The sequence below is a fragment of the Meleagris gallopavo genome, chromosome 25 (genome assembly GCF_000146605.3).
Source record: "Meleagris gallopavo isolate NT-WF06-2002-E0010 breed Aviagen turkey brand Nicholas breeding stock chromosome 25, Turkey_5.1, whole genome shotgun sequence".
NCBI lineage: Eukaryota > Metazoa > Chordata > Aves > Galliformes > Phasianidae > Meleagris > Meleagris gallopavo.
This window is the reverse complement of record NC_015035.2, coordinates 4,845,359-4,860,365: the sequence shown is the minus strand read 5'-3', so window position 1 is coordinate 4,860,365 and position 15,007 is coordinate 4,845,359.

Below are 15,007 nucleotides of genomic sequence, written 5' to 3'. Positions count from 1 at the left end.
AGAAGTCTGCTGTGGTGTTTTTCTGAAAGTTTTGATTTTCTTGTTCTGCTGCATTCCTCCACCCCAGCATAGACTTCTCCAGGTTCTGCTGCTGCTGAACTGAGGGGCTGTGGTGCTAGTCCAAGCCTGCCTGCCTTGGCAATCAGGTGGCTTTTCTGTGATCTTGACCAAGCTGGAATTCACATAATGCTGAAGAAATGCAAAAGAACCTTTCTTAATCTGCACAAATAACACTTAATTGGGTTTTTGCATTTCTTTCTAGATCAAATGGTGCCTTGTCTAACCTCTGAATCAATAATAAAATAACCCCTTTACGTTTTGTATCTGTTGCTGTGTCCTTCTTGACCTGCAGACAGTGGAAGAAGGGAAGCAGATGACAGACTAACAGTTGAGGGGGGTGGATCCTCTGGCCTGATCCTATCTCAAGGACGTTTCTGTGCAGCTGAAAACATGGCCTGTAATTCCTTCTGCACTCTCTAACGAGCGTTTCAATGCTTTGTATCACCATAGCAATGCCGTCTCTTGCTGACTTTGTGCCTCTCGTTTCCTCAGGCGTGGTGCTAAAAGCACAGCCCCTGTGTATTCCGACCAGGTCAGAGCTCCTGTCAGGTATTTTACAGCTGATGTCATAGCCAGCCTTTCCTCCCTTTTCCTTTCTAACTGCCGGTGGGGGGAGGAGTTGATGTTATTTCCTCTCTTGCAGTAGCTGCAAGCCAGATACTGCCTTCTGTTTCTTCTTGTGCCTTTCATACCTTGCTGCACACCTCCCTCCTGACCGGAGTCTGTCAAACTACACAGGACAAAATCTGCTGTAATGAAGGGTCTGAAGGCGTTTCCTGGTCTCCTGTTATCCTGCCTCCACAGCATCTCAGGCCTGCCGTGGCTCTCAGGAGTCCCAGAGGAAGGTGGTGCTGATGAGAAGTCATTGTTTTCTCCGGTGCCTTTGGTACCAGGCGGCAGCTGCTTGCAGCTGAGGCTTTGCTTGGGGCCGTGTGGACGGACAGCACAGGGCTCAGGCTGCCTATGCCTACTTCCTCCAGAAAGGACTGGTTTCTTCTGCACAACTGGGTGCCCTTGCTCCTCAGCCATGCAGTCTCTCTGTGCTCTGATGGTTTTATTACCTTTCTGTACTTCTGATCAGCATTTTCCATCTTTTGAAGGCAAGCTTGTTTCTTCTGCATTTGTGGTGTTCTTCCCTTATTTCTTTTGATGATGGATGTTAAATTATGCTCTTCCTCGTTGTTTGGGAGTCTGTCCTTTTGCTGCTTGCCTACTGTTGTTTTCAGAACCTGTTCTGCCTGCTCCTCCTGGATTTCCAGTGTGTGGGATGGCAGCTCTTGGCTCTCTGAGCTGGGCTTCTTCCAGTTGATCACCAGCTTACCCAAATGCAGAGCACAAAATGAATTGTTGGGGTGCTGTCAGGAGGTTGTGTAGCTCACGCGAGGCTCTGTCCTCTGTAGTTGGATCTGTTCCGTGACCCGTCTCCGTCGCTGTGACCTTGAATGCTTTCCATAGCATGTGATGCTCTGCAGGTGCTGTAAATTCCTTCTGTTCAACGATTTCACTCCAGCAAGCTGCTTATCAGGCACTCTTTTGAAAACTGTGTTCATATTTCATTTAGAAAATTATTCAGCAACTATAAAAGGGGAAAATTCCTATTTATAGCACAAGAACTAGCATCAAATAGGACACTGAATTCTCGCTGATAGAGGAAGTGACCTGTTCTCTACTGCAGCAATACTTCTGCTGAAAAGAAACGGCATCTCAGATGGGGGGAAGGGATCAAAAAGCCTTGGGCCATTTCTTTCCATTAAAGATGTGCCGCAGACCTAAAAATGTAGTATCTGGCCTTCTCCCTTCCTGCTGAAACCATCTGTGAATGATACTGCAGAAACCCTTTCACTGTGGATTTGTGGTTAGCAATAATGAGTCTGATGGCTCCTGACGTCTGTTCTGGAGTCGGCCTTAAGTTTCTGATCGATATCTGCTCTCCGACCTTGGCCTGGAGCAAAGGCAAGTCCCCGCAAGGAGTGCGTGCTGTGCACCAGTAGCACAGATCCCCGGCTTGGGTGGAGCCAAGGGAGCGTGGCATACAGATCTTACAGCCCAGTACAAAAGGAGCACGTGGGACTGAGCAACAAAGAACGGGCAGTGCATGGGGAAGGTGGGAAGAGCACAGTGCTGCTGCCCTGCGGGGCCACGTGGAGGCACGCATGGTGACAGCGGTGCAGGTGACCGCGTTTCCTCTGATCCTGCCACCCTGACTGCAGCTCCACTCTGCTTTCCCTTCCCCTGGGTAGGTGAGGCTTCCCCCCGGGCCACGCTGGCGCTGCTGGCCTCTGCCTGCCGCTGTTCCCTGCTGTCTCCTCTGTCCTTCCTGCGGTCTTCGGGCTCCTTAGCAGGAGCTGCAGTGGTGACACCAAGCCAGGCTCTGAGAGGTGGAGGACCAGAGGATGGGATTCCCCTCGTGTTGCCGTGGAAACCGTTGGAAGGGAAGCAGCAAAAGCGGGGCTGGCAGGGAGTGCTGGGCGGTGTGCGGAGGCAGCGCTGTGCTGACATCACGCGGGGAGGCGGCGTGGGGAAGGGAGAGCAAGGGAGGCTGCGGAGGGAAGAGAGCTGCATCCGAGTGGGCTCCGGGCGAGGTAAGAGACCCCGGGGCGCAGGGGAGGGTGGTTCTACGGGCGGCTGCAGGCTCAGGACCTGCCTTGGCATCCTTCTGGCTGGCGTGCTGATGTGGGGGGTTCCTGGGCAGCAGCAGCGTTATACAATGCTCTGACCGCCTGGCACAGCAGGGCTGGGCTCTTGGGACCCGGTCAGAGCCTGGATGCCCGATGCAAAGCTGCAAACGCGTCCCCCCCCAGGATGTCAGTGTGTGTCACTCACTGCTGGGAAGAGCCAGGCATACCTAAACCTCCAGGAGGTGCAGCAGCCCTAATCCCTCTGGAGAAGGGGACCAGAGTTCCCTCCTTGGATAAGAGTACAAACCTTTAAAGAAATGAATCAGAAGTTTGGAGACCCAGTCTCCCTGAGCTACACCAAGCTAAGAGGAAGCTGAAGCAGAGATTGTGCTTTGGAGCTGAGCCCAGCAGTGTGCATTTGGGATGGGTATCCTAAGCTGCGCGTCTCAAGCAGTCACAAGACTTACCAGCCTGCAGGAAGCAGTCATTCTGGGGAAGGCAGCCTGGTACAAATTTATTGCTGAGAGTTCTCCGGATGTGGATCCTGGGAATCTGCAGACCTTGGAGGCCAAAAACAAAGCCCTTGAAATCTTTTGCATGTCGTCTTTTAGCGTAACAGTTGCAAAAGGGACCCAATTTGTAGCAGAGAGAACAAGGGGTGACGGTCACCTCCGTGCCCTGCAGCATCCCAGTGGAACCTATGTGTTCAGCTGGCCCAGAGGGAATTTCATCTCTTTCTACTCCAAAAGCTTGGCTTGTTCATTAATGCTCGGAACAGCTGGTGGTGTAACAGCTCTGATTCCATGGCAGAGGGGTGTATGGACTTCACAGCAACAAAGAGGATGGGCTGGGCACTCCTTTACCCATTAAGACTCACAGTGTGTATCTGACTAAGCAAAGAACTTCTAGGGTTAAAGCCCATTGCTGGCAAGCCCTGCAGGTATCACAAACCATTACTGGGGAGGAGAGAGAGCAGACACAGGACAGAACTTCAAGTGGAGCTGAGGAAACTTTTTTTTTTTTAACATCAAAGAACAGGGAGGAGCCAATGCCTCTGTCACAACCATTTTGTTGAAAAAAGTTTCACGTTTCCTATGTTTGTGGAATCACAACATGTCATTTAAGGAGCTGGGGAGAGCAGTGGGGCCATGGAGAAATGCAGTCAGGAATGCCCAAGCATACATAAGAAAGCAGAATTGTAAAAAGGAGCACAAATATGCTTTAATTAGGGAAGGCTATTGCTGCAAGACGCACGATCTTCCCCCACACAGATGCTGGGTCTATATGGAGCATTTGGGAGTGGCCCAAGCTGGCCATAGTGCTGCTTATTCTGTGGTACCTCTGCAAAAAGCAACAGCTTGTGCTGCTGTGTGGGACTTCTGCAGCAGTGCTGTGCTGGAGGCCCCCACACAGCGGCTTTTAGCAGAGGGGAGGCTGAGGAGAGGTGGCAGGGCTGTCACCCAGGTGGCTGCACAGTCAGCTGTGCTGCGTACCTCTGACGTGGGCAAGGAGGGGGGAGAGGCTTTGGCAGCAGCTCCTGCCAGCTTCCAGAGCCGCACGGAGCAGCTGGGCTGGGAAGGAGCCGGCTCTGAGCGGCCCCAAGAACCCCCAAATGAGACTCTGCCTGTCCTGGCTGCAGCTCGGGAAGGGTTAACTCTGCTTTTCTGCAGTTCCAGTCCCTGAGGTAGCTGCTGGCCATGCGGAGCTACAAACCCAGCTAGGGCTGCTTCTAGGTTGTGTTTCATCTTGATTTTTTCAAGGATATTCAAAATGTAGTAGGGGAACAGCACCAGAACCACCTAGAAGCAGAAAGCCCCAGTCGACCCTCCGGGTCCTTGACCTTCCCCACTGTTCCTTTTGTTCAACCTATAACTTGCCTACACTGCAAAGGGGACGATCATGTGAACATTACACAGCCCGGCATCTGCACAGCAGCTGAAGCAGCTGAGTGTCTCCAACGTGCTCTGAGTGCCCTCGTGCGATCCCTCTTCCACAGCTGTGCTGTATTACGTGGGTGTCCGTCCCCTACCGTGGGCCATCACTGCTAGGCACAAGACCTATTTGTGGCACTTCTTGTGCTCTTCGCAAGGGAGGTAGAAGGGCAGATATTTCCACCTCCCCGAAATGCAATAGGTGGAAGCACTGGGAGCTTGTGCTCTGCTGGCTGTTGGCACCCTGCCTGAAACAAATGTCCTCTGAGAAAATAGGGCTGTGGACCTGCAAGGCTCTGCAGAGGGCTGGGGCACCATGAGGAGCTGCCCTCGTGCCAGGGTCCAACGAGGGCCCTGGGAGCTGAGCCAGGTCCTGCTGGACACTCTAATCCTTCCTGTTCCAGTCTCTCTTGGCCATGACTCCACTGCGGAGAATGTTTCCCAGTTCCTTTGGCAGAGGCACATACAGGCGCCTGCCCTGTGTTTGCCTTCCCCTCACCCGGTGCCTGCGAGTGGCAGCAGGGCAGTTGTGCACCCAGGAGTGCAGGTCAGTGCGTCCCCAGTGCTGCCCTGGGGTCCCCTCTGTCATCTCCCCAAACCTAGGGTGGAATTTCCCTCTGCTGAGGCTGCCGTTTGTTTAATAGCTGAGGTTACTTGAGTAATCAATAGTTCCCTGTTTCTTAATGAAAATATTATCCCTTTAGCTAAACCAGCATTTCCAACATTCTATAACCTGGCCTTAACTCTCATCTCTGGGGGAAATCTAGGTGCACAATTACCAACTTACATAGGACGTTGCTCCTTTTTTAGCTACTGCCAGCTATTTTTATTTTTATTTTTATTTTTATTTTTATTTTTATTTTTATTTTTAACTATCTGGGAAAGGCTGGCAGCACACAGAGAAACTGCCAAAGTCATTTGACTCCTGTCAGTCTCAGCCTCTCTCTTGGTTCTGCTCCAAGAGCTCATTCTCTCCGCTTGCTCCTTCAAGGAAGGTGATGAGGACAGAATCAGTGGGATTCACGTGGCCAAGCGCATTGCTGATACAAATCCCAGCCTCCAGCCTTCAGGAGAACTTGGCTGAGCTGCTACCAAGAGAAGAAAAGCTTCCTGTCCTACAGCAGGCCCAGTGCAGGGCAGGACCGGGGCTGCGAGACAAGGTGCCCATAGCAAGGCTCCATGACTGTGAGCAGCACCTCCTTGCAAGCACTCAAAGGCATCAGCTCCCTGGTGCTGGATTTCCACTGGCTCCATCCCAGGTGGTGAATGGCTGACAGAAGTTCTGGGCTCCAGTTTCCTCTGACTGAAGGACATCGCCGTTAGTGCTGCCACTGGGACAACAGAACCACCCTTACTGCGTACTGCTAGCATCTCTTCTCGCTTCCAGTATTTCCAAACCAAACAAGATCACAAAGAAACTCAAGAGAAATCCACTTCCCCTCTTCGCTGGAACTCCTCTTTCTGCCTCACGTATGCCTTTGTTGCCATCTCTTGCACGCCAAATGCAGGAACAAACACTGGGGTTTGGCAGGGCTCAAAGCCTTGGCTCCTCAGGCGGAAAGAGGCGTTCCTGGTCCACAGCCCACAGACAGGGTTCTGCTCCCTGTCCACTGCCAGGTTCTCCAGCTGCAGTTCTGGTGCTCGTCCCATGCTGAGAGCACCAATCCTGCATGTTGGGACTGGGCAGCACCTCTGGGTGCTGGGTTGTGAATCCAGGGGGAGCAGGTCAGAACAGCCGGCAGAAACCAGAGCTCCGTGAACCCCGGCACGCTGCTGCGGCCGAGCTGCGCGTCCCAGCAGGAAGCCCAGGACTCAGCACTGCCCTGAGAGGCTTTTCCCCAAATATGCATGACTGCAGGGGGCAGGGAAATGCAAAGGGAGGCTGAGCAAAGCCAGAATGCTTCTGGTTCATGAAAATAGGGCTGTTATTGCCAACAGTTGCCCCCAGGAGACTGCAGGGCATAGCTAGGGAGGAATCCTGTAACTCATGGCAGCTGGGAGGTACTTGGCAGCTTGTGTTTATCCACTGGCAAGCACTGGGCCTTTCCCAGCACTCAAGGGACGAGGAGGACAGCCTGGAGAGATCAGGCCTGGATAGCTGGGACATGGTCAAAGCTGCTACCTCCCTGCTAGAGGAATGCTATGGAGAAACAGCAGGGCCTAGCTCCTGTGGAGCATCTCAGTCCTCCTGCACACTGCTCACCCCATAAACCTCCTGCTCAATTTTCTGCTGTGCAGAGCCTGACCTCTTCAGACAGAAGATGGACTAGTTTGCTTAAACACCAGCTATAGCAACCCACAGATGAGCCCTGGAGAGGGAAGAGGGCTTCACATGGTAGCAGAGAAACAGGGCTGGGAGCAGAGAGAGGAAAAAGAGGAATTTCATGGCTACAGTACATGCAGGCTCTGCTTGAAGAGAAGCTAGAGAGAATGGGCTTGTGGTTGTGGCATCAGACCAGGAGAAGGAAGAGGGGCTCACTGGTAAACCCCAGTAGAACAAACCCTGTCCACTTTTCCATGACAGCCCAGGAACAAGGGGTGCTCATTCCTTGTTCCTCCTTGTAAGAATATAACGCAATGGAAAGCACAGCACTACAGCATAGTAGTAAAGTCCTGGGCTGCAGCAAGGGAGGATTTGCTCAAATGCAGCAGCCACAGAAACAAAAGAAGCTGCTTACCTTCAGCAGGCCTCAGGGAGGCAGAGATCTCCAAAGAGATGCCCTCACCTCCACTGCCAACCCTTAAACCAGGGCTGGGAAGGGCTGCATCCTGGCTCCGGCCCTTCATCACTCAGCAGCACTGCGTGTACCTGAGCTGCCCTGGGTTGGCCCTGCCTTCCCACCAGGTGCTCCATCACTGCCTCAGGCCATGACTCAGCACTTACTCTCCACTGCTACAGCTTCCCTCTCCCTTGCTCATCTTGTTCTGCTCCAGGGCCACAGCAGAGGACGGTACACAGGGCTGTTGGAAGAGCAGTTCCAGTCTGAGCCAGGCTAAGGGCGGGGGCTTGGCAGCCAAGTATCAGGCTGAGAAAAGATCACATCTGAGACAAGAGAACTCTGACTGAGCCAATTTTCAGTGAGGAGCTCATACATTTCCCACCTGGTTGGTTTTGGCTCAGCCCTCTGGAAAATGACACGCATTTTCCTTGCTGCTGGGCCAGCAGTCTGGGAGCACCACACTGCTCTCCCCATCCTGGCTGCTGGAGGGACCAGAATCACTCCTTTCCCCTTTTCACAGCTGTTGCTGGTTATGAAAATGGGAACATTCCCCAGGCAGTTCTCAGCAGGAACTGCCCTTTCCAGGGCTGACCGCACGGGCTGCTTCTTCCTCTTCCCTCCTGCTGTCACAGATCTGGGTACATTCTAGTCCTGGTGAAGCACTGCCCTTCCTAGCTGCCCTTCCTCACACAGCACATGAGAGCCCGTGGCTCTGGCCTGGGAAGGGAGGGGGATGTTTATTCCCTTGCCCCAGATCTAGAAAATTCTTGAGCCAATTATCCTCCCAAAGTACTGGGAAAGAAATAAGAAACCCTGGGATCTGTCTTGCTGCAGGGATTTACTCTGCAAGCTGTCAGACTGCAAGGAAGCAGTGTTCCTGACACCAGCTACCATCCATCAGCACACGGGGAGGATCACACCTAGCGGAAGAGCAGAGGAACGCTGTCATGGCATCTCACAAGACAGTCATTATTTCTTGTCACATCAGACACAGAGCCACGCAGTTGCCTGTGGTACAGGGAGGGAAAGTTGGACAGAGCTCAGGGAAGGCAGGAAGGAGAGCAGGAGTCACTGCGGCCGGGAGCTGCGGAATCCAAAGCTTAGCGAGATTCACAAAGGGCCGCCCTACCCAGCAAGTTGAGCGCTTCTGGGAAATCCCAAATGGTGCAACTGAGCTAATTCAGAAAGCAATCGTCTGGCTAGTGCCAAGGTCGGGCTGAGTAACTCCTTCCCTCTGCCTTCCACTTCTGCTGGGGGAGGCAGGAAGCTGAAAACTCCCAGCCTGGGACCCCCAGTGCATGACAGCAAGCTGGGTAGCAAATACATGTCAGCACCAAACCCCACTGTGCTCAGTTCCCTTCTTGACTCCCAACGGCACAGGGACAGAATTTCCTCACTCTTCATTTCACATCTCAGGGAAAATTTCTGCCACTGGTGTTGACTTAAATGAAAAGTTGGTAAATTCAGAAGGAAATTTGGCTTCATTAAGTAAGATGCTAACCTTTGGAACTGCTTTGAGAATTTCTGAGTTAAGTACAGTAACTGGCTGGAAATATCCTGGTGGTTTTATAACCTTTAATAGCATCTGTACTTCTGCACCCAGACAAGGGTCATCAGACTGCTCCAAGATGTGATAAGATCTCCATAGAGAAACCAGGAAAGAATTCTCTTCCTGTTTTTTCTCATCCTGTTGGATCCTTTCCTCATTGCCCAGCTTCCATAAAGCAAAGGAATTACCCAAGCCCAGCGTGGCATGGCCTGGTGTATGGAGACCCATGGGGCCTGTTCCCATGAATCTGACTCCAGTTTGAAATAAGCTCTACAGTGTGGCACTTCTGGAGGTGGTAAATGCTTTGGGAGCGTTGCCTCTGAGACAGAGCAGTGAGACACAGCACTGCTGAAGGGCTCCAGATAAGGACTGCTTGTGCTGATGGGAGTTGTGTTCTTGTCGTTGGAAGTCCCCCTCAAGCTTTTCTCTTCCCAGATGTCAACTGGTGCTTTGTGGCATCAGGGCTCAAACTCCTTTGAAGCCAAGCAGCCCCAGAGACAAACCCCAGCCACCACCTGCCCGTGACAGCAGGTCCCTGGCACTCAATTCACTGGGGCCTTCTCCCATTAGCAGGTCACTGAAAGCTCTGGATTATACCCAGGCAGCATGGACACTGTAATATGCAAGCCCTGAAACTGCAGCGCCTGCTCCACTACACAGCAAAATAGGTCGTGCATCAGCAAATGAAAAAGGACAGATGGTGTCTGCTAATACAGCTTAGTTTATGGCCTGCAGGATTAACTCAGTAGTTGTCATGCCTGCAGAAGATAGGAAATGGGTGGGTTGGGTGGAGGAAACACAGAGTGCCCAACCCTACCAGTTTGTAGGGTGCATAAGCTGGAAAGGATGTCAGAGATGCTGTGAGGTTTTAAGATGCTGCCGAAGGATGCCAGCATAGCATCTCTTCAGGGGCACTAAAGCTACTGCCTCACACCAAGCTCTTCTATCCAGCTCCAGTTCCCACACTACTACTGCAAAGGTCAGCTCTGTAAAGACAAAGATGCTGAGCCATGCAGGCATCCCCAGCAGAGACAGGGACACCACCTGCAGTCTGTGCACCAACAACCGCTCTGCAGGAGAGAAGCCACAGCTTCCTGCCCCGTGCCACCCAGGGGACAGTCTCCAGTTCAGCCTTTTGAACTCCCGAGCACACATGTGTCTGCAGGAGTGAGACAGAAAGCTGAGGCAGAAGCTTCAGGTCTTTTCAATGCTTTCTATGTGACACACTGTTCTCCTTTCCTGGAAATCAGGCCAGTGCCTCACTCTGCACTCATTGCAGAAGACAAGCTCTGTGCCAGCACTGTCACTTCTCTGCATCTGCTGTCTGAGGGCAAAACGAACCCTTCCCCAGTTCCCCACAAATGGTCCTCCTGAAGGTTTCACCTTGATCTTTGCTATCTCTGCTGTGGCCAGGTTTGCTCGAACCCTGCGAGATGCTGAGCTCTCCAAAACACAGCTGTCATCACAAGGAGAGGCTCCCGAGGCAGCGCTGGGCTCCAGCCTCGCTGTGTCTCTTGCTCTCCCCGAGCCTCACAGACAGGTGGCTGCCACCCGCTGCCAGAGGTGTTTGTCACCCCCACTGTCTCCTAACCACAACCAGCTGTCACAGGCACTGGGGGTTTTCTCCAGTGACTAATTTGCCTGCGTTTATGCCAACACCAAACACATAATTGTCTGCTTAACAGCTCGGGTGAGGAGGGAGTCTGGCTGCCTCCTTGTATCGTAGGGATCAAACCAGCACTCTCCTGATGGTTGCACCCTGCTGGCTAAACCTTCTCACTTATAAATCCTGTATCATTAGGGACAGCGGGTCATCAGGAAGAGTGAATTGAGAGCAGCGATCATTGTCACTTTTACCACCAAAGCTGTACAGAGAGTGTGCAGGACAGCAGATATATAAGCAAATCAGAACAGCTTGTGCTTTTATAACAAAAGGAAATGCTTTTGTGGAGGTGAAAAGCGTATCAGATTACTATTATAAGCAGTTGCTTAATGCTCCCTACCTTTACGTCATCACTGAAGTCGACAGCATTTATCTCTACGTCCTTGCTCGGGTTCCCCTTTTGGGCGCGTGTATCCGCAACAGGGCCGGGCCCATGGCCCATCCGGCTGAGACCTGGGGAGACAGGATGCTGAGCCACATGGGCACTGAGCCCCCAGGTTGTTCCCCCTCAGATCTCCCCACCTCCCACCTCTTTTATCAGCTGCTGACAAGACTTGCCATGTGCGTAGGTGGCTCCCAAGCTTACAAGATGATTCCCTGCAACCCCCACCCCTACTCATAAGTGTTCAGGATTTCGAGGAGGGGGAGCACAGCATTCCTCCATCTGCAAGCCTGTTCTGCAAGAGATGTGCGATGCTTTCACAGTGCTCCATGTGGCAACTCCCTCCCGGGGTTTCACATGACAGCATCTTCCATGGAAAGTCACAGCAGGGAGTGGAAGATTGTCGTGCAGTACGTGTGGGTGTTACGAGAGAGCAGAGTAGGATGAGGAGATGGAGGGTAGAGGGGATGTAACCACAGAGGAAACCAGAATCCTACTGAAAGAGCCTCGAATTCCTGAACCCAAGGCTCCCTTCTCCTGTCTTTTGCTCTTCGTTTAAAAGAATGTCAGTCCTTGTCAGTCCTGCAGAGAAAAAGGGAATCAAGCAGAATCATCTCTTTGTTCTCTGAACACGTCTCATGGGACCGCAGGAGGCAAACAGAACATGAACTAACGAGATCAGTCCAGAGAGTGTGTGCAGTTGCACACTGGGGAGAGCCCTCCCGAGTCACTGTTGTCTTCCCTGGAGAGAAATAAACGTCTGCGAATGGCATCTCCATCTGAGCAATGATCAGAGTGCACTGTCATTACAAACCAGTGGTTCCCCAGGGCTGCACAGAAAATGACCCCAGTGAACTTCAGCTCTTGGATACACAGCTGCTACCTCATGTATTCAAAGGATCCCTCACTGCAGATCTCAAAGCTCTCAGGGTGAGAACCTCTCACAGCCCGCAGCTGCCAGTCCTGCTCTGCACACCGCAGAGCTGGGACACCTGGAGGAACACAGGACGCTCCTGGAGCAATGGGGCAAGGAGCCAAGACAGGGTTACCAGTGAGCTTTAAACTCCGTTTGTGCTGCACGGTTCGACTCTCTCACACCTTTTTCTTGATGCTGAGCCTACGGCAGCCTCTCAGGGTTGTTCGCATTGGTGCACCTCATTGCACCTAGAACCCTTCAGGAGCCCTGGCTGTGCCACCAAAGCAGGGCCAAAGGTCTCAGCCTGCCCAGAAACCAGAGCTGAGTCATTCCAGAGTGTTCCTGTTCAGCAACAAGGAAGAACTCCTCAGTTTGAGCTCCTGGTGTAAAGCCACTCCCCTCCTTTCCCATTTCACCCCAGATGTGGCCATTTTGGAAGGCAGCAACATGAGCTGGATTTCCTCGGACCTCCATCTGCTCTGAAACACAGCCGGTGACCCATGAATACCTGCACGTTCATTTGGGGAAAGAGGGAGAAACCCTGAGAAGTCTTGTGTACTTCCAGAGAAGTTTGCTGCAGGGAGGGACTCACACATCAGTGCCACAATGACCAGGATTGAACTCTTGTGTCCTGCAGTGACAGGAGCAAGATGTTCCCCAGATATCTGAGTAACCAGGAAAGGGGGGAGGGGGCAGGCGAAGGGGTGTAGGAGTTTCTGTTTCCTCAGCAGCAAACCAAAGCTGGTGCTTGTCTGCCAGGGCCCCGCTGCGGCAACATTCCCAGCCTCAGCGCACCCCGTGCCCTCCATGCAAATACTCCCAGTCTGAGAGCAGTTTCACAAGCCCTTCTCGGCAGCCAGCCTCTGCTTTCACTCTCTGAATTGCAGAGGGGAGTTTTCATTACATCACCAGGGTTCTTCCTCCCTGAAGCCTGTGTCAGAGCAGCCACTTTTCTCTGTAGGGGCTTTCAGGGCGTGGGCAGCCGAGGCAGTTCCCTGGAAGGCAGCCCCGTGCCCCTGAGGTTGGCTCCATGCAGATCAGCCACCTGTCGCCCCAGCCGGGCAGCGCAGCACCCATTGGCCACAGCCGGTGCTGGGACGCAGCATTCCCTGTGCTGCTACTGGAAGCCTCCCTGGGAGATGCAGCATTTCAGGCAGCTGTAAAAGCTGCCCGTGACAAATCCTGCTCTGACTGAAGCAGCAGGGTTGGAAGTCAGCAGCATTCCAGCTTTCTGCCAGCGTAAGCAAGAGCAAATTTGCCTATCGGGGCTGAGATTCGTTTACTGAAGCATTTGAATTCTCTCCCTCTTCTTTTTTTTTTCTGTTTATATTTGAAAATGTCCCTGAGTTAAACAGTCAGGCTTATGCCAGCTTCCCCACAGCCCCAGGTCACAGCTCCTCCCTCCCAATCCGGTGCCGTTCCCATCAGTGCTTTCCTCTCCCAGCAGCCCTTTTCTGTGTGCTCTGTGTCCCAGCCCCAGACGCCGTGTTTTGATTTAAATCTCAATTTGAATCAAAACAAACCACCGGCTTCAAACTGCTCCCTCCTGAAGAATGTGCTCCTGGCCAGAGCTAAGGAAACTCCACGCTGAAGCGTCTCAGCCACACAGAACTTGTTTTCAGGCAGCTGGTACATCCAGACCGTGGCAGTTAGAAGCCCATATCCACCAGAATGCTAAAAGCACTGAATCCTCTCAGCGGTGTAAGGACTGGCAAAAGATCTGCACAGCAGGGGAGGCAGAGGATGATGCTAAAGTCAGCGTGAGCCTCTCAGATCTCCCCTCCATCTCCCAGTCCCACTTGTATCACAATATTTCATATAAGGGAATGAGGAATCATTTCTGCCCTGTCAGCACATCACGAGCTGATGCCTTTCCCAGGGACTCCAGATGGTTTTGCTCTCTGTGGCTGCATTACTGGTAATTCAGGCCCGCCTCACATGAGCTTTAGAGGTGAAACCTTCCCACAATTAGTTACAGTCTGCTCTTGTGCTGCAACGGACGCAGGGCTGAGCTGTCAGCGCTGTCTGGAAGCCCCATCCCACACACAGGCCCTGCCCAGGTTTCTCTGTTTTGGTCAGCAGTGTGATTTTTCAAGTGAAATCATCAGACCAAGACAATCTCAGCTGCAGATGGGTAGTGACAGCCATTTGAAAGTGTCTCATACCCAGCCCATCTCAGCTAGGAACAGCTGATTTCAACATCATCTGGATTTGCACTTCTTCTTCTCCTTCCTTTCCCACCAGTGAAAGGGGAGAGGATCCTTTCACACATCAGGGCTCTGCATCAGAAGCATCACAGCATCATCATTCCTCCACACAAGGTGGAGGCAGCACGGCAGGGATGGAGCTCAGTAACTCACACCGCTTTGGGGCAAAGCGCTCCCAGGCATCCCTGTGATATCACTGGCCTCTCTTGGAGAAGGACTACTTTGCTCTCTTGCTAAATTAGCTTGCTAGTAACAGGGTTCTTGATCCCCATTTAGCAGAGTTTAACACCCTGAGGCTAATCCCAAGTGTGGTCCAAAGCTTGCAGCTGGAACAGCAGAGCGTAGCAGAGGTGAGGGAGAGCTGACAGACAGGCTCTGGGGAACGACTTGGATGCAGCAGGCAGAACTACAAGGGAGGGTGCGTGGCAGGCACAGAACCAACAGAAACATCACAGAAAGAAACAGGAGAACTGAAGGGGAGTAGGAGGGAAGGAAGCTTCACGCGTGCGCTCACGCAGGTGATTTACTCCCTCTGTGCCTACATTCATCCTTCTATCAAGCAGAGAAGCATCACTGTTATCTCTGCTGCACAGAAAGGCTCGGGGTCTGTGCCTGCAGCGCAGCACCCAGGTGCCTCCAAAGCGCGGCTGGGCTCGCTCAGCCTCGTTCTGCTGCCAGCGGCAATGAAAGGAGCCTCTGCGGCAGGGAGGGAGCGCGGTGATAACTGTGCGCAAACGGACTTTGCTGAGAGAAGCGGCGGACGTCCCAGAGAGCGCTGAAGCCGCACTCGCCTCGTCGCAGAGCGGCCGGTGAGAAGCAGGCAGCCTGCAGGCCTCCGTGCTTCACCTCCCACCGCAACCACGGGCAGCTCCCAGCCGGGCTATTCGTTGGTTTCTGCGGGCACGGAGGAGCCCCGCGAGAGGACGGGAACCCGAGCCGTGCGGGCAGAGCGGGCCGCAGC